General features: G+C 43.5%; 1 pseudogene; it reads right to left on the reverse strand.

Moving 5' to 3' along the window:
• Window positions 1-3,945: 3,945 nt before the first annotated feature.
• On the reverse strand, window positions 3,946-6,419 carry LOC149119997 (general transcription factor IIH subunit 1 pseudogene; annotated as a pseudogene).
• Between the last annotated feature and the right edge of the window lie 4,889 nt (window positions 6,420-11,308).

Genomic DNA, 11,308 nt, shown 5'->3' on the forward strand with positions numbered 1-11,308 from the left:
TTAGCTTGACGTGTAAATAGAGACAATTAATAAATTGCACAATAACCTTGGTAAATAATAGAGATATCTTTTGTTTATTTAGAAGGAGACTTTTAAAAGTAATTTTATAAAGAATATAAGGAGGGACTAGCATTTAAGCCACCATTTGTGAGAATGAAATCCTATATGGGTGCCAGTTCAAGTTCTGACTGCTACACTTCTGCTACAGCTCCTTGATGATGGCCTGAGGAAACATCAGAGAATTGGCCAAGTGCTTGGGCTCCTTCACCATGTGGCAGGCATGGACGAAGTTCCTGGCTTTGACATAACCCAACCCCTGTCTTTGTAGCCATTTGGGGAATGAACCAGATGATGGAAGATCTGTCTTTCTCTCTTCTCCGTAACTTTGACTTTCAAATACACAAATAAGTCTTTTATAAAATAGGTGATTTTATCCAATGTTAAAATGAATTCTTTAATGTTTCTTCAAAGGTCCTTTATTGTTCTGTATTGTAGGAAATAGTTGAAAATATTTAAACCCATTTTGATAGAGATTTTTAAAATTTATTTGAAAGAATTATAGAGATAGCTATAGAGATAGAGATATAGAGAAATATAGAGAAAGAGAGGGAGAGAGAGATAGAGAGAGAAAGAGAGAGATGTTGGTTCCATTTGTTGGTTCACATCCCAAATGGCCACAATGGCCAGGGCTGCGCTGATCCAAATCCAGAAGCCAGGAGCTCCTTCTGGGCTGCCCACATAGGTGCAGCACCCCAAATACTTCGACCATCTGAGACTTGAATTGGTGGCCATATGGGATGCCAGCACCATAGTCATTGGCTTTACCCACTATTTTCACAGTGCTGGGCCTCAATTTTATTTTAAAAATAATAAAAAAAAAAGTTGCATATTTTACTTACAATCAAATAGACTAAAAATAGGTACATTTGTTTTGGGAATCTCTAACATTTTCAATCATTATACCCATTTAAAAGTCTTAATACATCAGCTTGAACAGATACAGAGGTCCAGGTTGGGTAGATTTTTCTCTTCTGTGGAATTTACATACATTCTATAATCCTAATGATTTTTAGTTCTTTAGCAATGCTTTATATAAAAGCACTCAAAATTTCATGGTTATAAAATGAAATGATGATGTGTATTGTCCATGAACCTTTTGAAATACCTTCTTATAAAATATAGGGGCTGGCACTGTGGCATAGCGAGTAAAGCCACCGCCTGCAGTGCCAGCACCCCATATGGGCACTGGTTTGAGACTTGGCTGCTCCACTTCTGATCCAGTTCTCTGCTATGGCCTGGGAAAGCAGTAGAAGATGGCCCAGGTCCTTGGGCCCCTATACCCATGGGGAAACCCAGAGGAAAATCCTGGCTCCTGGCTTCAGATCAGCTCAGCTCTGGCCATTGCAGACATTTGAGGAGTGAAGCAGCAAATGGAAGACCTCTTTCTCTCTCTCTGCCTCTCTTTCTCTCTCTGTGTAACTCAAATTAAATCTTGAAAGAGACAAAGGAAGGAAGGAAGGAAGGAAGGAAGGAAGGAAGGAAGGAAGGAAGGAAGGAAACAGAAGAATCTGAAATGAATGAATGAATGAATGGAAGGAAGGAAGGGAGGGAGGGAGGGAGGGAGGGAGGAAGGAAGGAAGGAAGGAAGGAAGGAAGGAAGGAAGGAAGACAGAAAAGGAAAGAAAGAAAACAGAAGGAGTAACAAGAACCTGAAATGACTGAGGCTTATGTCCTTGTTCCATCAGTCCCAACTCTGAGTATAGATAAGGACATGGGGTGCCAGTTTCTTTCTGGCTACTTCTTGCTGATATGAACCATTGACATGGAGTGAGTATCTGTACTCTGGATTGGATTGATTGAAGAGCAGTCTTGGGTTTTTCCTGCATAATTGCTGGGGATTTAGTAGTCATATGCTCCTGTAAAGACTTTTGAAATATGTTAATTATACATGGTAATAATGGAAGCATTATGACTATGAGGATAAAAGGAGAAATTAGAAACATTGCCCATGGTGGGAAAGATGGCCAAAATGAGGAGAACAAAGAGGGATATAGGAGAGCAAAAGAGTCCTGCCAGTTAATGTGAAGACAGATGTACGCCTGAGTGCTCCTGTTTGTTTAGTGTGTACATGCAGTCAAGGAGCTGTGGGGTAGTTAGTCTGGCCTGCTTCTGGTCCTGGGGCCCCTCATTTCCTAGCTGGCCTGGGAGGAGAGCTGGCCTGAATAGATTAGTTTTAATAGGTGACATCTCTAAAAGAAATTTAGAGCTCTGCCTGCAATGTTACTGATCCTAGGTCATCCCTTCAACCATGCTGGTTACTTTGGAAGTTGGGAAGAGTGAAGGGCTTTTTCAGTTTAGGGAGGGCCAACAGGGTCTGCAGCTCTGACCCAGGAGTCCTTCAACCTCCAGGGCAGTTCCATTTCCAGTAGTGTCGCTCTTGGTAGAGTTGTCAGGCACCTTCAGGAGCCATCTTCTAGCATGACTGCTGCTTGCCCAATGCCCAGGTTGCTCATATTGCCAATCAGTGCCATTTGAGGTAGATCGGCTTTGTTGGGTCTCCTTGGTGGAAGACTCCTATGTAAGGCAGCCATTATAATTGGCCTGCCATCTATCCTTACATTGCTCCTGTACATTGGCTGCCTAAATAACTCCTCTTCCTCCTAGTCTCTGTTAAAGTGGACTACAGAGGCAGCCTTTGGGAAGGTCAGCCAAGGGGGTGCTCAATCCCATCCCTAATCCTTGGTGGCCAGAGCTACAAATCTATAGTCACAGGCATGTTATCACAGTGTTTTTCAGGGCTGGTACTGTGGCACAGCAGGTTAAAGCCCCAGCATGCAGTGCTGGCTCACCATACGGATGCCAGTTCAAGTCCCAGATGCTTCACTTTTGATCCAGCTCCCTGCTAATGCACCTGGGAAAGCAGCAGAGGATGGCACAATTCCTTGGGCCCCTGAATCCATGCGGGAGAACCAGGAAGAAGCTCCTGGCTCCTGACTTTGGAATAGTTCTGCTCATGTGGCTGTTTGCAGAGTGAACCAGAAGATGGGAGACTTCTCTCTCTCTCTTTGTAATTCTTTCAGATAAATAAAATAAAAATAAACCTTTAGAATAAATAAAAATAAAAAAAGAAAGATAAGATTATGCCCATAAGGAAAGGTATGTCCCTCTAGGTAAGATCAAACATTAAGACCATCTTATCTAAATTGTCATGCATTTTGAAGTAATTATTAAGACCCTCTCTCCCTTAGTTTGGTTTGAAAAGGAAGGTTTCAAATGTTTGCTGTACAAAAAGTCTTTCAGAACCTTGAAGAGGACACATTTTAAACATAGAGCCCACAATGTTTCAATTTCCATGAGCAGTAAATCTGATTTTTAGTACAAAATGTGAATGATGAAAGACTTTAAATAGGTAAAATTGTAAATGGTTAAATTTATAAACTCATTAAATAAAAAGAAGAGGTGATTGCCTACTCCAGACAGTATTTTCGAAAGCATCTGCAAGATTTTATAAAACATTTATCTCTTTTAGGCCTCTAGGACCTTTTCATGAAGATAACCATCATGACTGATAGCAACACAACAAGATGATAGGACTTTTGTAGCATTTGGACATTTGTATTGATAGCATTTTACATCATCATAACATTTAGTACCATTTCACATCTTGACACTACCTTTAATATCACCCAATTAGCCTAATTAGTGGATGTCTCTACAAGATGAAAGAAATATCCTTTGACATTTCCAGGGGCCCAACTGGAAATATCAAAGTCCAAAGAATTTGGAACTTTATTTTTGAATGCCTGCAAAGATGCCAAGAAGGCTTAAAATGTCTGGTAGAAATAGGATCCCCTTAACACCTTTTTTTTTTTTTTTTTTCCAAAAAAAACCTCAGATTTTATCAATGCACCCTTTAAAAAAGTATTTTTAAATTTCTGAAAGCAGTTTAATGTGAATCAAAAGCAGTTCCTGAGTAACTGCAGTGAACAGTCTTTTAAAATATATATATGTACACATATATATGTACACACACATACATACATATATATATATTAGCAACCTAGCTCATTTTGGTTCTGCCTTAATTTACCTCCCCAGCATTTAGTTGAATCAGTCCCTTTCTTCTTGTCAGCTCCCCATGTGCAAGTACAATAGCATCAGCTCTGGGAGTCGGCAGAGTGCAGGTGTTTCTTGTCACTCTGTGTGGTCATCTGCATGTCTACTAGGCCAGGTTTCCAGAGACACTGCAGGTCACATTTCTCTTCTATCTCACATCACATGTGACAGCCATGGACTCCTCACGTTTTCTTCATTAGACGCCGAGACTGCCACGTGTGGAGCTTGTTGTAGGCTGTCTGCAGCATCTCTTCTATGTGGCTCACCAAATCTGTGCTTAAATACTGTCTCCGAATTTTTTCTTGGAATGGGCAGAGCTTTGTAACCTGGAATTGTTCCAAATTACTTTTCATTTTTATTACCTTTTCTTCTAGGAATGGTGTATTAACAGGAAAACAGGACCAGAAATGCCGCAGAAGTTCTCCAACAGCCACATACGAGTGTTTCAATTCAGACTGAATATCATTTGGCACCATCTGGTTTATGGCTTGCTGTGTCCCTCCTTGCATAAGTGCTCCTCCGGGTGACAATGCTGTAATGGTACAACTGGCAGCACCACTTGAGAGAACCTGAGTTAACCTAGGTGTATAAGCTTCCATTTCTTGCCTAATACTTTGAAAAGAATTAATAATGTCCTGACTTGTTGCATACTGTAGTGACTGAATTGGAGTTGGACCATGATAATACCTATCGGACTTCTTAAGGTTTAGTGCAATTGTTTTTACAGAATTATTTTTTCCCAAGTCTTCATATTCAATGGATTCTTGTAACTTTGCCCTTTTGACTGCTGGCTGAAAGCAGTCGGCATCTCCGGAATTTCCATCAATGCTGCTGGGCTCACCATTTTGTGCTTCTTGTTTCCTGAGACCTGCTGCCAGAACCATGGCACTGTGATGGTTGAACCTCTTGATGATGGCAGCATTACTATTCTCCTTTATGGACTTAGAATTGGAAGTAGACGGCACGGAGGAAATGCCATAGCCCTCATCTAATGGCTTATCCTCTAAAGCTGTCAAATCCAGTAGTGGGTTCTTTACTCCTAATGAAACCATTGTTTTTAATCCTTTTTCATCTATTTTGGCACATTCTGCAAAGAGATCCTTTGACCCTGTATTCAGCCTGTCCCTATGAAAATAATGGGACTGGAAAAACCGCGTCCAGAATTCCTTTTCTGTCATTTTGTGAGGAACATTTTCTGCATATTTCATTTTTACTGCTGGGTAAGTCCTAAAAATGGACTCAATGATATCAGAAGTTAAACTGTATCTCAAACCATTACAGCCATCTGTTTGGGGCCGGACATCAGCCAGAAATGCTGCAGAAATGCCAATGTCCTGCTTATGGTTGGATGTGGAAGAACTATCTGTTGTGTTCACATTTAAGCGATTGGCCCAGAATTCCTCAGCACTGATCACTTGACTCACAACCAGGTCTTTATAGAGCTGAAACAAAACAGGATCTTCTTGCAGCATTCTGTTTTTCTCTTCCAGTTCTTTATTTGCTTTCCTCTTAAATTTGGGCAGCAGCTGCTGAAGAAGGTCCTTTACTGCATCACGCTCTTTCACTGCTGTGCTTTCATTGGAAAAATGGAAGCTTGTTGTGTCCCCAGGACCAGCTGAAGCTGAATTTTAGCTTTTCCTTCTGGACTGATTTTCTGGCATTTAATGTCCGCATACATATGGCTGATTGTAAACCTATCTTTGCCTTCAGGTGCCCAAGAAATTCTTTCTGCCATGAGGTACAGAGCTCCATCCTGTTTCTTCTGTCGCACCTTCTTTACAATCAGCAATACTTCTTCAGAGGAAGTTGCCATGATGGTTAGACGGTGCAGGTGGAAGCCACAACCCTGAGCAGAGAGTAAGTAGCTGTGTTGGGTCAGGTCGAGTTCCGCTGCGCTTCTTAGAGCTGCTGCTGGGAAGAGGCGGAAACCCAGTGGCCGCAGCCGTTGCCACCGCCTCTGTTACTGGGGGGTCTCGCCTCCATCGCTGGCTGCGAGGGTTCTGAGGGCACGTGACCGGAAGTTCGAAGGCGGGCTTTCGGGACACGTGACCACAGAGCGCGGCCGCCATGACACCTTCTGCTAATTCCCTCCCTCCCCCACCGGTTCCCGACTGTTTTGTTTCCTCTCTCCGGTCTTGAGCACTTAAGGATACTGGCATCCTGGCGGGCCACCCATTTGGTCTAGAGCTCCTCCGATGCGGTCCAGCACCGTGTCTTCAACCCGCGGCGGCTCGCCGACTGCAGGTCTAAGGGAGCGTCATTGCGATGGCGGCTCGAGGGGGTGGGGATCCCTTAACATCTTAATGTAATATAGGCCAGACTTGATCATTGTTCAAAAGTGGTCCCTCAAATGCTTTAAAATGAGCATATAATCAAACCACAACTCGTATTAATAAAGACTCAGGTGTTTTTAAACAATTGATCTCTTTGGTCTTTGTCTAAAATGGATAAGTAAAACCTTAAATGAGCTAGCACACAGAATCATCTCATAATTTGAAGCAATTTTAACAGAGAAATAGAGAAGAAAAGAGAGCTTACTGGAGTTGGTAGAAAACTGACAGAGTCACCAATTAAACAAAAAACTATTAAAAGGAGATGCTTTTAATCTATTTCAGAATTAGCAATTAAGACTATCACCAAATAGTTCTGCTGATTTCCTTGAGTTACATTTTGAATTGATCCTTTAAAAAATCTCCAAATTAAGAGATTTTCTAAATAAAAGAATATAGTAAATTTCAACCTTAATCTCAAGCGGTCTTGAATAATTTTTCATATATGAACATTTGTAAAAATATATTTGTTAACAAATTTAAATTATTTTATAGACTGTAAATCAGAGATTACAAAATAGGGGCCAGCACTGTGGTGCAGTGGGTTAAAGTCCCAGCCTGTAGCACCAGCATCCCATATGGGTGATGGTTCAAGTCCCGGCTGCTCCACTTCTGATCTAGCTCTCTGTTATGGCCTGGGAAAGCAGTGGAAGATGGCCCATGTCCTTGGGCCTCTGCACCCATGGAGATCTGTAAAAAGTTCCTGGTTCCTGGCTTGGGATCAGATCAGATCAGCTATGGCCATTGCGGTCATTTGGGGAGTAAACCAGTGGAATGGGCAATCTCTCTGGCTGTACCTCTGTAACTCTTTCAAATAAATAATTCTTTAAATAATCTTCCTAGATTCAAGACAGAAATTCCTTCAAACCCAATATCCAGTTGAATTTTACAACTGAACCAAAATTTCATGCATGAGATCATTATTTACCAAAGACATCTTTTTGGATTTTAAACTGAATTTGAGCCTAGTTTTTCATCCAGAAAACACCTTGGGCTAATAATGTCTGGTCAACCATCAGCTACTTGGAACTGTCTGAAACAACTACATCTTCAGGCAGCTCCACGACCCCAACGTTGACTGTGCCCAGTGGCCAGGGTGCCACAGATGAGTTACTCACTAGTGATTGTTCAACATCACATTCAATTTCATGAAGGAGGACATTCATCAGAGCAGATGGGCACCTTCTTGTTGAAGAGATTCCCAATGAGGACAATGTAATAGGTGACAGAATGAAGTGCTAGTGTGGAGAGAGAGTTATGCCTGGAAATAGTAATGAACCCAGTGAGCCAGTTGGTTCGAGCATTATTCCACATAGGTTAGGAGAGCTATCTCCCAGGGTAATGTTTCCATGGGAGGGGCCCTTTATTTCCTTTCCACCCCTTGTGTGGAATATTGCTGGATAGAGGGCTTCATGGGTGTGGAATTCCTGAAATCCTACCAGGACTTTACAAAGGACTTGGTGGCCCACTTGGTGGAGGTCATGAGAAATTCCAAGGTGGCCAGGTTAAAATAACAGGCAAGACTTTGTCTCCATGAAGTATTAGCGAAGAGATTTTGGCTGCCGCTAGACAAGGCAGGGGAAAAGATAGAAGAAGGCTAGGCATGGGGCATTCTTTCAAGTGAAGTTGCTCAGGACTTGCCACAGTTCTTGAGATTTCTTTGCCAGCACTGCCAAATATATCACTGGAGATGGCTGGAACAGAGATGTTTGTCTTCATGTGAGAGAGAATCTAGATGTGATATAGAGTAGCAGTGCGAGATGTGGCTGCATTATGTTAGGTTTTAGGATTTTAGGACTCATAGAAGGATAGGAAGTAGCTAGTTAAAGGTCTTTATGGGCCACTGCTGTGGCATAGGGGATAAAGCCTCCACCTGCAGTGCCAGCATCCCATGTGGGTACTGGTTCGTGTCCTGGCTGCTCCACTTCCAATCCAGCTGTCTGCTATGGCCTGGGAAAGGAGCAGAAGATGACCCAAGTCCTTGGGTCCCTGAATCCATGTGGGAGACCAGGAAGAGGTTCCTGGCTTCTGGCTTCTGATCAGCAGAGCTCCGGCCATTGCGGCCATTTGGGGAGTAAACCAATGGAAGGAAGACCTTTCTCTGTCTCTCCCTCTCTCTGTCTGTAATTATAACTCTCATGTTGGGGTCTCAAGCCCGATGCTAGACCCTGACCAGCAGGGGCAGCACAAGCCCTCCCCAAAAAGGCGAACGGGAAGGGTAAGGTCGACAGGTGAACATACCACAAGCACCCATGAGTTCTGTCAAAGCAGGAACCACTTTATTGAGGAAGTGTGCAGGCTTATAAAGCTTACGAAAGACATGCACAGTAGGGGAGCCAATTAGTGAAAAGGTCATGCAGGCATGGGTGGACCACACACAGGGGCACCTTAAGCAAAGTATAGAGATCATGCACTGTCCACGTGTCTGGAACTAAAGCAGACCTATCCCTGCCAGTGGTCTGATGATCATATGTAGCTTAATGGCAGCAGCCACAGACACACCCCTCAAACATCCACCAGGCACCATATTGGGATGGAGATTTTAGGCAATGCCCAATACTCTCAAATAAAATAAGTAAAACCTTTTTTTTCTTTTTTGAAAGGCAGAGTTAGACAGTGTGAGAGAGAGAGAGACACAGAGAAAGGTCTTCCTTCCGTTGGTTCACCCCCCTAAATGGCCACTACAGCTGGTGCGCTGTGCTGATCTGAAGCCAGGAGCCAGGTGTTTCCTCCTGGACTCCTATGCAGTTGCAGGGCCCAAGCACTTGGGCCATCCTCCACTGCCTTCCCGGGCCACAGCAGAGAGCTGGACTGGAAGAGGAGCAACTGGGACAGAACAAATGCCCCATCAGGGACTAGAAACCCAGGGTGCCAGCGCTGTAGGCAGAGGATTAGCCAAGTGAGCCATGGCACTGGCCAATAAATAAAATCTTGGAAAAAAAAAAAAGAGGCAGGCTAGAGGGGAATTGAGATTTAGAACCCATTAATTAAGCAAAATATGGCCTGAGGGAAGAAGGTCCTTTCACAGGAAAGAGTCACCCCAAATGAGAACCTAAGTTCTGAGTTCTCTAAGAGGAGACCACGAGAATCTCCAAGCTCGGACCGGTGTCCGTTTTAAGCTGTTACAGATAAGCATTTCCCCCAAGAGCAGGAAACTGACTAAACATGCCAGGCCCTAAGAGGGGCATGAACTGGCCCAACCAAATACCCAGGCCCTAAAGGGAGGAAGAAGCCTCATGAGCATCGCCCCAATATGCTTGAGGTGGCAGAGACCTCTCTTACCAAGCCAGTGGGTTGAGAATTAGGTTCGCTGTGGCCTGCAGTGATGAGATCTGGCAAAAGCTCTGTGAATGCATTGAGAAATGAGAAAGTGCAAGCAGATGAGAAAGTGATCTGGAGAGCATCTCTCAGGGCCATCTGAGTCAGAAGGGAAAAGGACATGGTGGGAAAGAGAAGGTGGGGGGGCAGAGACAGTAAAAAGGGAAAAGAGTTCAGAAAGGAGAAGAAAGTCTGGAGAAAAGTTAACATGCACAGCTCTTACCAAAAGATATGGGAGTGGCTGATTGGGGCCAGTTGCCATTCCCTCACTCCCCCCTCACATGGCACACCACACATAAGGAGATGATACGAACTCACAGTCAGACTGAATTTATTCAAAGAAAACGAACTTGCAGAAGTTGACCAGCTGCCAGTGTGCACAAAGACCAAACATGTGGCTGAAGTCCCAGACACCAGCAACCAGGGCCTTATTATATCTTAGGTGGGTTAGGGTAGAGGTGGGGAATAGTAGGTGGAGATGAGCTTCTCCATATAGGTTTTCCAAGTTTTTCAAGGGCTTCCAAACCTGGAGAAGAATGTATGGGGTGAGGTGGGAACAATATAGGATGTGAGACTGAACTGGTCTCTTGAAAGAAGGCAGGGGTAACAAGAACCTAAAATGACTGACGCTTATGTTCTTGTCCCATCATAAGCCAAAGCCAAGAGCCTGGAACTCCATCTGAGTTCCCACACGGATGGCAGAGACACAAGCACTTGGGCTGCTTTCCCAGGTGCATTAGTGTTGTGGGTTAGCTTAGGCTCAAACTTCAATTTCATGCTCTTGCCTTTTACTTAAAGAAGAATTCTAAGTTCAGGCACAAATACAACATGCAGCATGATGAGGCTTATTGAGAGTGAGAATACATAGGAATAAATAGTCTTTATTAAAGCAGAGTGTGGCAGGAAGGGGAAAGACAGACTTCCATACCAGGCTCTTCTGTATGCACGAGGGGAGAGAGAGCAAGCATGCATTCCCCTTCACCAAGCTTCTTATGAGCTTCCAAAAGGGCAGTGGTTACATAGTCTGCTTGACATGTGGGTGATAGGATTACCTGGGGGTGGAGGAGGTATGGCTTTCAGCTCATGAACTATCTATCTACCTTAGTTTTTCCACTTCATGAGCAGGGAGCTGGATTGGAAGTGGAGCAGCTGAGACTGCAGCCAACATGCAGGTGGGATTGCTTGCATGTAGAGGTGGTTAACCCATAGTGCCACAACACTGGCCCTGATATGGACATATCATTAACTAAAGTCTTTCTCATTTTCAATTCCTCAGTTATTACATAATATACTTTTTCTGTCTTAGTAACCACAAATTATCATTTTAAAATCAAAGTCTAGACATTTTAATTATAAAAATAATACATGGGGTGGCATTGTGATTCTGCAGATTGAGCTGTTGCTTAGAATACCAGTATCCCATAACAGAAAGCCTGATATGAGTCCTGCCTGCTCTTCTGTTCCAGCTCCCTGATAATCCAGTTTCCTGGTAATGCACCTGGAAGGACAGACAGTGACCCAAGTGCCTAGATCCCTGTTGTTGC

This window comes from Oryctolagus cuniculus, chromosome 21 (assembly GCF_051225735.1).
Source record: "Oryctolagus cuniculus isolate XC-2025 breed Fujian yellow rabbit chromosome 21, ASM5122573v1, whole genome shotgun sequence".
NCBI classification, from domain to species: domain Eukaryota; kingdom Metazoa; phylum Chordata; class Mammalia; order Lagomorpha; family Leporidae; genus Oryctolagus; species Oryctolagus cuniculus.